Genomic DNA, 12858 nt, shown 5'->3' on the forward strand with positions numbered 1-12858 from the left:
GTATAGCAGATTTTTGTGGTCTGTGAAAACTGTAAAAGGATGCTGAGCCCCCTCCAAGAGGTAACACCATTCTTCCAAGGCTAATTTTTTTGCGAGAAGCTCCTGTTCCCCTTGACAAGAAACCACAGGGGTGTAATTTCCCATCGTCTCCATGCTGGGAGAGAATTGCCCCTACTGCCTCTGAAGAGCCGTCCACCTCTAGAATGAAACTTGGCTTGGGTAATTCCTGGTGATAGATAACTGTAACGTAAAGGCCAACTTGGCTTGGGTAACGGAGATGGGAACAAGCAGGTTCAGGGATCAAACAGAAGCAGGATTTAGAGGCAGAGCTGGGACTGGGACCGTAGTACCACAAAATGACACTGGAGGCTGCTGCAGAGCTATGCTTCTGTCAGCTGAAGCATTGTAGCAGCACTGAGGCTACAGCCTGCTGGGATGTATAGCCCTGCTAAGCCAGATCAGACCAGCCCCCCTCCACAGAAGGGAGGGGGCTGCCAGTCGGTCACATGACATGGCCAAGATGGCGGCAGCCGGTCCCGGGAGCGGGCGCCTGACTCGCCGCCGGACCCACCGCTGACCTCGGACCTATACATACCTGTATAATCAATGTCTTTTCGCACAGTCCCCTTACTGAGGACAAGACATGACGGCTTACTGGCCTTCACCATTGGATGTGATTCACCTTCCACCTAGGTGTCAGGTATGGGTTATAGAGAGGATGGTCCAGTGTCTTCCAAAGTTCAGGCCTCCCTCTTCCCTCATGGCACCTCCTCATCAGTCCACCACCGCAGGACTGCCATAGGGGTACTGCTCATTGTCAGGGGAATCCCCCCTCCGGCCCCTGACAGGTCTGTTGCTTCTGCTTCCAATAAAAAGTCCCTCCCATAATGGCCACCTCCTCCTCTAGCAGCCTTAATAAGTCTCTTGTGAGGTGGAGTCCATTTTGTGAGGGACATTTTCAATGGTGAAAGGCGTTTCCATTTCGACCTTTGGACCATGTCGACCTTTTCATAGTAAACCTTTTGACCCTGTCAACGTTTTCCCTGTCAACCTTTTGTCTGTCGACCTTTGGACTCTGTCGACCGTTAGTAGTCGATATGACCAGTGGCGTAACTATATATTTTGTGCCCCCCCCCCCCCCCGCCAAACTTTTTCGGCGCCCCCCTCCTCCTCTCTCTCTCCCTCCCCTCAGCGCCCCTCAGTGGTGCAAGTAGAATTTTTTACTTGGTGGTACTGATAGCCTCTACCAAAAATGGGCGTGGCTATGTGTCATGAGGGGGCGTGATCACACAAAGCTAGAAGAGTGACTAAATGGCATCAGGAGACAGGGAATGAGAAACTGGGAATGACTGGGGGTGGGTTGGCTCTTGCTTGGGGGAGAGCCGGGCAGCTTGTGCTTACAACTAGGAGCCTGCTCTTCATGCCGTTGGCTCCGCTGATGCCTGTCAGTGTGACAGGCTAAATCAGCAGTAGCCGGTAGCTGCATACAGCACCAATCATAATGCTGGGTGGGGGGCTGCAGATGCATTATATTTAGACTTAAAATAAAAATAGAATTGACAGTGGGGGTAAGTGGTACTGCGTACCTGCAACATATTTCTTACAGGTACTCCGTACCACGTCGTACCCCCTTACTTGCAACACTGGCGCCCCTCCCCATACCCATACCTGACAGAGCCGCATCTGCGGTCACTGTCCCGTCCAGTCTCCCTCAGTCTCCGCTGCGCTGCTCCAGTCTCCGCTGCGCTGCTGCCCCAGTCTCCGCTGCGCTGCTGCCCCAGTCTCCGCTGCGCTGCTGCCCGGCCGCATCTGCGGTCACTGTCCCATCACTCGCTCCCGGCGCCGGCTCCTGCTGATAATGAAAAGTGACTCTTAGAAAATGACTGCCAAAACTGTCTGCAATACGGGGGCAGCCATTTTCTAAGTGTCAGTTTTCATTATCAGCAGGAGCCGGCGCCGGGAGCGAGTGACGGGACAGTGACCGCAGATGCGGCCGGGCAGCAGCGCAGCGGGTAACTATAGCACCGGGGGGCTGCGGAGGCATAGTTACGCGGAGGCATATGACTGTCGACCTAAACATTGTAGATAAAATACCATAACAATTTAGGATAGCTAGTGATGGTGAAGGGAGCATTGCATTACTGACTATAGAACACAAGATGGCGCTCTAACACTAGTGTCACTATTTCTGGTGTATATGTCACATCTATATCTATCAATGCACAAGAGGTCAGGCCATTAAGTCTTCCAGACAAGGCCTGAGAGATAAGACAATCACCACTCAGTGTCCTGCAATCTGGCCTAATATTTGGCATGTAATCACATCCGTCTGCTGTGCTCAGGATTGAAGGTTCATACTGGGCTTTGACAACCCCCTGCTTAGTAAATCTACCCCCAGATGTCAGATTGTATGTTATCACATTCATTAAGCCTTGGAGGTTACTGTGGGATAATTACAGTGCCCAGGGCTATACAGTTCAGCCTTTGGGATGCAAAGGGATGGGTCGACAGCCTTCGACATGGTCGGAAAATCGACACAAGCATTAGGTTGACAATGGGGAGGTAAACATGAGTTTTTCATGTTTTTTTGTCCCGAATGTCGATGTGCACACCCTCTACGTCAGGGGTGGCCAACTGGTCAGAGGTAAAGAGCCAAAAAATATCTGTAGTCAAGCTAAAGAGCCAACAACATGCGCGCGCCTTCGATGCGCGTGCCAAAAAAGGGCATGGTCTATTTGGACCCCTTGGGTGGGTGTGATACACATATGCCTCCAATAGTGCAGTGCCATATATACATATGCCCCCAATAGTGCCAGATACACATATGCTCCCACGGTGCCAGGTATGCCCCCCACGGTGCTGGGTATGCCCCACGGTGCCACAAACTGCTATGCCCCCACAGTGCCACAAACTGCTATGCCCCCACAGTGCCACAAACTGCTATGCCCCCACAGTGCCAAAAACTGCTATGCCCCCACAGTGCCAAAAACTGCTATGCCCCCACAGTGCCACAAACTGCTATGCCCCCACAGTGCCACAATCTACTATGCCCCCACAGTGCCACAATCTGCTATGCCCCCACAGTGCTACAATCTGCTATGCCCCCACAGTGCTAATTTCCCAGCAGCAGCACTCACCGTTGTTGCTGCTGCTGCCGGGCGTGGACAGTCTGGTGTCCCCCTGCAGTCCTATCATGTCACCGAGGGGAGGAGAGCACAGCACACCGCGCGTCTCCTTCCCCCCCTCACTTCCCTGTGACTGGGCCGTGCATCAATCAAAGCTCGCGGGCTGGCTCCTGATTGGCTGCCGGCCCGCGAGCTCTGATTGGCGGGTGACCCAGTCACAAGGATGCACAGTGAGGGGTAGGAGAGATAAGCGATGTGCGCTCTCCTCCCCTCAGAGTGGGGAGGAGAGCGCACATGGGGATGGGAACAGATGGGAACAGACGGTGGGCGGCGGGCAGCAGTGGGAGCAGGAGCCGCACTTTAACAGGGGGAGAGCCGCATGCGGCTCTAGAGCCACAGGTTGGCCACCCCTGCTCTACGTGTACTCGCTGCACTCACCACACTATTTTATTCTCCTACCGCGCCGTAGTGGATGGTAGGGCATGAAAGTCGGATCCAAAAAAACGTGAAAAACTCGTATTGACCCTTTCACTGTCGACCATCCCATTGTCGAGCTAATGCACATGTCGACCTGAAAAATAAATTCCTCTGTATTATACCAGTGACATTAATTCTGTTAATAATTCAGCTCAGACATTACCGGCAAGTGAGAACTTGCCCGGAGCACGGAGGCGCTCAGCCTGCTGTAGCATTTAATGTTGATTCAATTTAAACCGTAGTGGCCTCCGCTCCTGCATCCTGCAGGAGACTCCCTGAAATAGGAGCAATCTCCCTCTCTCCCTGCAGAGTCTAGAAATCTCCCCGATTTCTCCTAACCCACCTTATGCAGCTGTTATATATATTTTTTTCTGCACCTCGAATTTTTTGCACATTTGTTATCACTTACAGTATGTGGTACTTATGTAGTATCTGGGCTGCCGATTTTTTGATTGTATGCCTTAAGTTAAGGCATACAATCAGATGCGATGCGATGCGATATCGCATCGCATCGCATCCGATATCGGATGCGATATCGGATGCGATGACCCGATTTTTCCATAGGAATCAATGTTAAAATGATTCCTATGGAAAAATGGGTCCTTTTCATACCCCTACTATCCAAGTGGGCATGGAGTTGGATATAAACCTGTGGCGAGCGTAGCGAGCCACCGAGCCCGAAGCGTGGCGAGCGAAGCGAGCCCCGCGAGGGGACGGTATTCGTCCCCTCGCGGGGCTCGCTTCGCTCGCCACGCTTCGGGCTCGGTGGCTCGCTACGCTCGCCACAGGTTTATATCCAACTCCATGCCCACTTGGATAGTAGGGGTATGAAAAGGACCCATTTTTCCCATTGAATTCCATGTTAAAATGGACTCAGTCCATTTTAACATTGATTCCTATGGAAAAATCGGGTCATCGCATCGCATCGCATCGCATCGAATCGCATGGTCGCATGCGATGCGATGCGATCTCCCGATCCGACCCGATTTAGAAATCGGCAGCCCAGATACTACATAAGTACCCAGTATGTTGTACTCAAAAAGAAGAACCTTATTCTGGTCCCCACGCAACTCTGTGAAATTCACGACCCCCCCTCAAACATGCAAATGGATTTTTAGCATAACATCCATTCGCAGCCTTTGGGGGGGGGGGGGGGCAAAATCATTTGATGGTCACCGAACATCGAATGATTTCTACAGGGCTCGCAGGTTTCAGACACCTCTGTGATGTCTTACATTTGCTAGCGCCCTGTGCGGGAAGCGGGCGGGCAGCTGACATCAGCCCCACTGCACAAATAATCCAATATTGCAGGCAGCACTGTTATTACCAATACTTCCTACATTTCCCAGAGTAAATAGTTACTCATTTTATCTAGAAATATCTCACAACAAGCATTTAAGCACATATACGCCCATATATGGAACTGGCCACGCCCTTTGGGTGGAGCGTGACACTCCCCCTTAATGGAGCACTGAGCAAAATTCTACTGCCAACTATAACCTCCCCGAAACTAGCTTTCAAAAGTAGACAAGTATGATTTAAACGGATTCTTGAGTAAGATGCACAATTAAGGATCTGTGTGATCCCCTGCCAGTGAGGCTGCTTGTGTCACGCGTGTGCAGGTGATACCAGCGACATGTTAGGGGAATGGAAGTCAGGGTGATGGAATGTTTACTACACTTTAATTGCATATTAAAACAGCAACGATTTGCTGTGTCATTTAAATTGACTTCATTATAGTTTTACTACGATATTTTAAACCTTATTCATTCGGGAGTTGGTGCATCAAAGGCTCAGGACTGATTTCCTTATAATCCAGTATTTACAAAGTACATTCTGAAGGTGGTGGGATTGTCTGACGTTTTAGTCCCAGGTTGCGCTAAAAAAATAAGTAAATGTTTTGGTTATGTGAGATCAACATCAGACAGATCTGTAGTCCATGGTCCTTAATGGGACCAGCTACATGTGCAACTGTTATACTACTATGCTGCAATTTTACCTGATCCCATCAATTATATACAATTCATTGTCAAAGGGGTTTATTGTAGGTAAGTCTGACAATGCATGATCCTTGCTGGTTTTCTTGCCCTGGTCTCTATAAAACCTGTTAGAAGATTAAAGAGCACCCCAGCCTTGTTTATGGGATTACGCAGGATAATGATATAGTAGAATCAGGAATATCTGTCTGATCAACCAGAGGTCACCAGGAGGTGTATTATGGAAAGAGGAAATATTGGTTTCAAAGCAATCATACGGAACAGGGTCAGGTTTGGGTAATGGGTTTGTATAAATCCCTCTAGTCTGTCCAGAGGACACAGAAATTATCGATTTTTTTTCAGAAATTATAGACTTTTTTTCCAGTTTAATTTTATTTTTATTTTTTTATATATACTTACAATTATATTTTATCAATGAGGATTGTGACTATTGTTGTCATATTAAATCACATTCAATAAACTTCTGTCTTTTTGTTTTTAGATTATGCCTGTTACAGTGAAATGATATTGTTTCTATTACAATTACTTTGTATGTTGGGTTGTGTTTGCGTTTTTTTGTGAACTAGCAACTATTTGTCCTAGAACAAAATGCTCAAACTTGTCAGGTTTTTGTTTACGGGTGAATTAGATGAAGATGTATTTAAACGGGATGCGGTCATTTGGTCTACTGCATTATGGTAGAAAGTCATTAGGTCGAATCCATTAGGTCGACATGCTAAAAGGTCGACATGACTCTAGGTCGACATGGGAAAAGGTCGACATGATTCTAGTTCGAAAGGTCATTAGTTCGACAGGTCATTAGTTCGACAAGGTCATTAGTTCGACAATTAGGTTAACATGGCAGCACAGTGGAAGCATTGCTTGGCCATGGGTTTAAATCCAATCAGGATGTTTTACTGTTTGTAGTTTGTACGTTCTCCCCATGTTTGCATGGGTTACCTCCAGGTGCTCAGGTCTCCTACCACCAGCTCATTTGGCCTAGTTGGCTTCTGACAAAAGCACTCCATGTTTTCCTACTCTCCCAGAAGGGTGAATCCTGAATTTCGGGGAGGTCTCACAGGTGGGTAGACAAACCCCCGGATTCCGCTCACATCTCCAGAAAAGTGGATGGGGCCCAGTGGCGTAACTACTGTAAGGCAGCCCCAGCAGCTGCTTGGGGGAGCAAGCAGCAGCAGGGTCTGTGTGGGCGCCGGCACCCGCACGACGCACTGACATGCTGCTGCCTGCCGCTGCCCACTGACTGAGCACTGGAGGTGAGTCAGCCGCAGTGCAGGTGCGGCCATGACAGAGATTACAAATTCCCCCACTGATTCAATTGACTGTACACAGAGCCGACTATTGGCTACTGTGTACAGGATGGGCGTGCTCGGGCGGCCTGGGATGCGTCGGAGCCAACGGCGTGTATGCTGGTCTCTCTTCCTCTCTCCTGCTTCAGCTTCTCCGTTATGCATGTGACATCATCACGTCACACACTGGGGAAAAATGCTGGAGAGGAGCCTGGAGGGGGCACAAACTTTTTGGCAGGGGGGAGCAAAATGTATAGTTACGCCACTGATGGGGCCTGACAAGCTCAGAAACCTGATGATGATGATGATTACTATTATTTTATTTCCGATTCCTATTATTATTATTACGATGACTATTGTTATTATGATTATTTTACATTTATGATACTAAACCCAAATAAGTCATAATACCCGTATAGATTCCTCCCGGTCACATGATCTCAGACACTCGGGCCATCGTGTATCGGCAGCCAAGCGACCTTTTCCGTGTCCGCAGTCAGTAAAGCGTCTCCTCGGTGTACAGAGCCTGGATTCCTCCGGAGGTGATGACTTATCACTCAGGGGACCTGTCATCTCCTGGGTGTTACACTGTTTACATAGCAAATTGCCTTAGTCAGCGCCACCATCATTAGCCCATCGCAGGAATTGTTTAAAGGCCCACTGAAACTACAACGCAACAAGTGGCGGCGTCTTGTACCACCACCAAATATATAGCAAGAGGTTCTGCAGTTGTGACAGAGGTGACAAAGGCCCCGGGGAGGAAATATGCACTAATTTGGGTATGTAAGGTGCAAGAGGACTGGGGGTTTCCGGGCAACTGTACTTTGAGCTGTGACAGTTTTTACTTTCACTTTGAGCTGTGGCAGTTTTTATCCCACAAACTCTCCACCCCACCCCCAGTCCCTATCTGCTCCGACCTCCAATCTCAGTCTTCACAGCTCCCTCTCTCCATATCCAGCAAGATTGAAACAGATCAGTGTCCCCGCATAAATTGCTTTCACTTTCTGTTATGACACCTTTTAGTAGCACACAAAGGAGTTATATGGTCCGTTGAGTGGCCTCTAGTGGTCACTGGCAGTACTACACCTCATAGATGTGAGGAGTAGTTATATATAGAGAGAGATTGCTGTATACCATCCTATCCCAAACATATTTTATTCCTTATTGGTGCTTTATAGAAGACTGGCCATTCCCTAGATGGGCTTCCTGTTGGCCAACCCTTGCTGTGAAGGAGGCCGGTTCTCCGGTCGCTCACACTAAGCTCCGCCCCGCAGTGATGTCACAGTAGTATGTTGCAGCGACACTAACATCTGTTTATCGTGCATACTGTATATAATGCCCTGCAATGCTGTTAGGGAGTCTTTTCCTTTGATTAAATGCATTGTTTTATTTTATGATAGAGATTAATGTCATCTATGTTAATGTACGCATTGGAGGCTGATCCCCTGCAGGGGATCCCGCCGGCTTTCTCTGATACCTACAATCAAGCAGGGTGTATTTTGGTCATATTTATTTGCAGTGCATTTCATTATATAACCACCCTCACTTATTCCACAGCTGTCACTAACCCGCGGGGGTTTTACCTATCAGCGGCTGCAATGTGGCCAGGAACGGAGCATTTTCTCCCTGAAGGAGAGGGTCAGATACCCGCAGGAGTTGGAGCATTTGCCGGGGACCGTTGTTTGGAGCCCTTTGAGGAATGGTTTCCGGGACTGTATTCCCATAAGCGCTTTTGAGAACTTAGTCCACCTAGTTCTCCACCGGCTCTGGTAATTGTTCTGATTTTTACCCCTATGCGGCAGATCATCTTTTAAATTTTATGTATGTTTTATATCTCCCTACCCACTTATACCCATATGCTGTTCTATGAATAAAACTGTGTTACACCATATGTGGTTCCATTGTGTATCCATATATACCTCTGAGATCCGTTGAAGTTTTGTTTGGAGGAAAGGAGCGTATTGGTGCCTTTGATGTTTGTTTGAGAAATTTACATATTCGGAGAAGAGGAGACGCCACTCCCTATAAGGGGCGTATGGTACCTTTTTTCTTATATGAAGAATCTTGGTGAGGAGAAGGTGTTAGACGTATCCATTTGGACGTGATTTGCACTACCCTATAAAGCTGAGAAGAGGATCGTCCCTAGTAAGGAAGGAACGTCCCTTTCCGCTTTGTAATATTACTGGCTCGCAGGAGGGAATACTACAAATCATATGTGTTCTATACACATTTTTCCTTTACAATCACTGAATGATGTCTGATACCTCAGTATCCAACCCACAGCATTGCTGATGGAAATACATCTGGGGCGGGATCTTCTGCAATCACTTAGCGATGTCTGATACCTCAGTATCCAACCTGAAGCATTGCTGATGGAAATACACCAAGGGGCGGGATCTTCTGCAATCACTTAGCGATGTCTGATACCTTAGCATCCAACCCACAGCATTGCTGATAGAAATACTCTGAGGGGATTGTGGTCATTGACCAGGGCACCCCCCAGATTTACATTACAGCACACACTAATATCCGCTGATTGCATGTTGTATGTTTCCATGTTCTCTGACATTACATGTTATGTGCCTCCATGTTCTCTGAAGGCCCATACACACTGGGCGACTTTGTAAACACTGAAGAAGTCATTCGATGGTCGGTGACCATGCCGCATGCTACACTGTGAATGGCTGTTTAGGCAGGGGGCGGAGTTACATGGCTCGTTACGCAGTGAAATACTGGTTAGAGAGTCAACTAGAATCATGCCCACTGTGTGTAACCGTAGTGAATGACATTGTATGTTACCTATTACCATGTTCTCTGACATTACATGTTACATGTTCCCATGCTGTGTGACATTACATGTTGTATTACCATGTTATCTGACATTACATGTTACATGTTCCCATGCTGTGTGACATTACGGGTGAGATTTAATAGGATGAGATATTCAGAAAGTGAGAGATTTTGGAAGAAATCTCCAGGTTTTTTAAAGCGGCAATCATTTACACTGCAAAACCAGTTTGATTTTGAAGTGTAGATGATTGCCGCTTTAAAAAAACTGGAGATTTCTTCCAAAATCTTTCACTTTCTGAATATCTCATCCTATTAAATCTCACCCTACATGTTGTATTACCATGTTATCTGACATTGTATGTTACATATTACCATGTTCTCTGACATTGCATGTTGTATTAGCATGTTATATGACATTGCATGTCGTATTACCATGTTATATGACATTGCATGTTGTATTACCATGTTATCTGACATTGCATGTTGTATTACCATGTTTTCTGACATTGCATGTTGCAAGTTCCCATGCTCTGTGACATTGCATGTTGTATTACCATGTTTTCTGACATTGCATGTTGTATTACCATGTTTTCTGACATTGCATGTTGTATTACCATGTTTTCTGACATTGCATGTTGCAAGTTCCCATGCTCTGTGACATTGCATGTTGTATTACCATGTTATCTGACATTGCATGTTGTATTACCATGTTATCTGACATTGCATGTTGTATTACCATGTTTTCTGACATTGCATGTTGCAAGTTCCCATGCTCTGTGACATTGCATGTTGTATTACCATGTTCTCTGATAATGCATGTTGCATGTTCCCATTCTCTGTGACATTACATGTTGTATTACCATGTTCTCTGATATTGCATGTTGCATGTTCCCATTCTCTGTGACATTACATGTTGTATTACCATGTTATCTGACATTGCATGTTGCATGTTCCCATGCTCTGTGACATTGCATGTTGTATTACCATGTTATCTGACATTGCATGTTGTATTACCATGTTATCTGGCATTGCATGTTGTATTACCATGTTATCTGACATTGCATGTTGTATTACCATGTTATCTGACATTGCATGTTGTATTACCATGTTATCTGACATTGCATGTTGTATTACCATGTTATCTGACATTGCATGTTGTATTACCATGTTATCTGACATTGCATGTTGTATTACCATGTTATCTGACATTGCATGTTGTTCTGCAGTATTGCACATACTGTCATGTCTGTATGTTATCACTGCACGCCTCATATCACTGTACAGTGTATATTACCGTACACATGTCTATGTTGTTACCTGCAGCGCATGTCCCCAGCTAGTTACACGTGCACACCTGCATGCGATACATATGTGCACACCTGCTTGTGTTGTATAATGTACTAGTGTGTGCTGCGTGAGTAGCCTTCAGTGCCGCGTACTGTTATGTTGTGTACAGTTGTACTGTTGTTGCTGCCATCGCTTCCTGTTTGTTGCCACCTATACCTGCACATTGTTACATATTGTCACGTGTATGTCCCTGTAACACCTGGAGCAGGCCACAAGATACCTACTATCACACAGGTCAGTACAGAAGTAAGTGCTGCTCCCTACCCCTCCCTACTGTACAGCTCCCGAGGGTGCAGCAGCCCCTGCATTACCCCTCCCCAGAGCCCAGCCCAGTACAGGGACACTACCTCCCCGAAGCTATCTGAGGAATCCCAGGCAGGGAACTGAGGTGGGAGGGAAGAGGCTGGTTACTAAGAGGCTGTGTGTGTGGAGGTGTTACTGGGACTGCAGGCTGTGCTACTGGGGCACTGGGACTGGAAGCTGCATACTGGGACAGGGTACGTACTGGGACTGGGCTGAGTGTGTACTGGGACTGCAGGCTGTGCTACTGGGGCACTGGGACTGGAAGCTGCATACTGGGACAGGGTACGTACTGGGACTGGGCAGAGTGTGTACTGGGACTGCAGGCTGTGCTACTGGGGCACTGGGACTGGAAGCTGCATACTGGGACAGGGTACGTACTGGGACTGGGCAGAGTGTGTACTGGGACTGCAGGCTGTGCTACTGGGGCACTGGGACTGGAAGCTGCACACTGGGACAGGGTACGTACTGGGACTGGGCAGAGTGTGTACTGGGACTGCAGGCTGTGCTACTGGGGCACTGGGACTGGAAGCTGCATACTGGGACAGGGTACGTACTGGGACTGGGCTGAGTGTGTACTGGGACTGCAGGCTGTGCTACTGGGGCACTGGGACTGGAAGCTGCATACTGGGACAGGGTACGTACTGGGACTGGGCAGAGTGTGTACTAGGACTGCAGGCTGTGCTACTGGGGCACTGGGACTGGAAGCTGCATACTGGGACAGGGTACGTACTGGGACTGGGCAGAGTGTGTACTGGGACTGCAGGCTGTGCTACTGGGGCACTGGGACTGGAAGCTGCACACTGGGACAGGGTACGTACTGGGACTGCAGGCTGTGCTACTGGGGCACTGGGACTGGAAGCTGCATACTGGGACAGGGTATGTACTGGGACTGGGCAGAGTGTGTACTGGGACTGCAGGCTGTGCTACTGGGGCACTGGGACTGGAAGCTGCATACTGGGACAGGGTACATACTGGGACTGCAGGATGTGCTACTGGGGCACTGGGACTGGAAGCTGCGTACTGGGACAGGGTACGTACTGGGACTGGGCTGAGTGTGTACTGGGACTGCAGGCTGTGCTACTGCGGCACTGGGACTGGAAGCTGCGTAGTGCGTACTGGGACAGGATGCGTACTGGGACTGGGCAGAGTGTGTACTGGGACTGCAGGTTGTGCTACTGGGGCACTGGGACTGGAAGCTGCACACTGGGACAGGGTACGTACTGGGACTGGGCAGAGTGTGTACTGGGACTGCAGGTTGTGCTACTGGGGCACTGGGACTGGGAGCTGCACACTGGGACAGGGTACGTACTGGGACTGGGCAGAGTGTGTACTGGGACTGCAGGCTGTGCTACTGGGGCACTGGGACTGGAAGCTGCACACTGGGACAGGGTACATACTGGGACTGCAGGCTGTGCTACTGCGGCACTGGGACTGGGAGCTGCGTACTGGGACAGGGTACGTACTGGGACTGGGCAGAGTGTGTACTGGGACTGCAGGTTGTGCTACTGGGGCACTGGGACTGGAAGCTGCGTA

The 12858-nt window shown here is 48.5% G+C and overlaps 1 protein-coding gene across 1 annotated transcript in view; it reads left to right on the plus strand.

The window, feature by feature from the left end:
- The first annotated feature begins 12334 nt into the window (after positions 1-12334).
- The window catches only part of PKP2 (plakophilin 2), a 63306-nt gene continuing 62782 nt past the window's right edge, over positions 12335-12858 (plus strand). Inside the window, 1 exon segment of the mRNA XM_083181071.1 lies at positions 12335-12355. The gene's annotated coding sequence lies outside the window, so the exon portion shown is untranslated.

Source organism: Crinia signifera, chromosome 4 (genome assembly GCF_055691185.1).
Source record: "Crinia signifera chromosome 4, ASM5569118v1, whole genome shotgun sequence".
Classification (NCBI taxonomy): domain Eukaryota; kingdom Metazoa; phylum Chordata; class Amphibia; order Anura; family Myobatrachidae; genus Crinia; species Crinia signifera.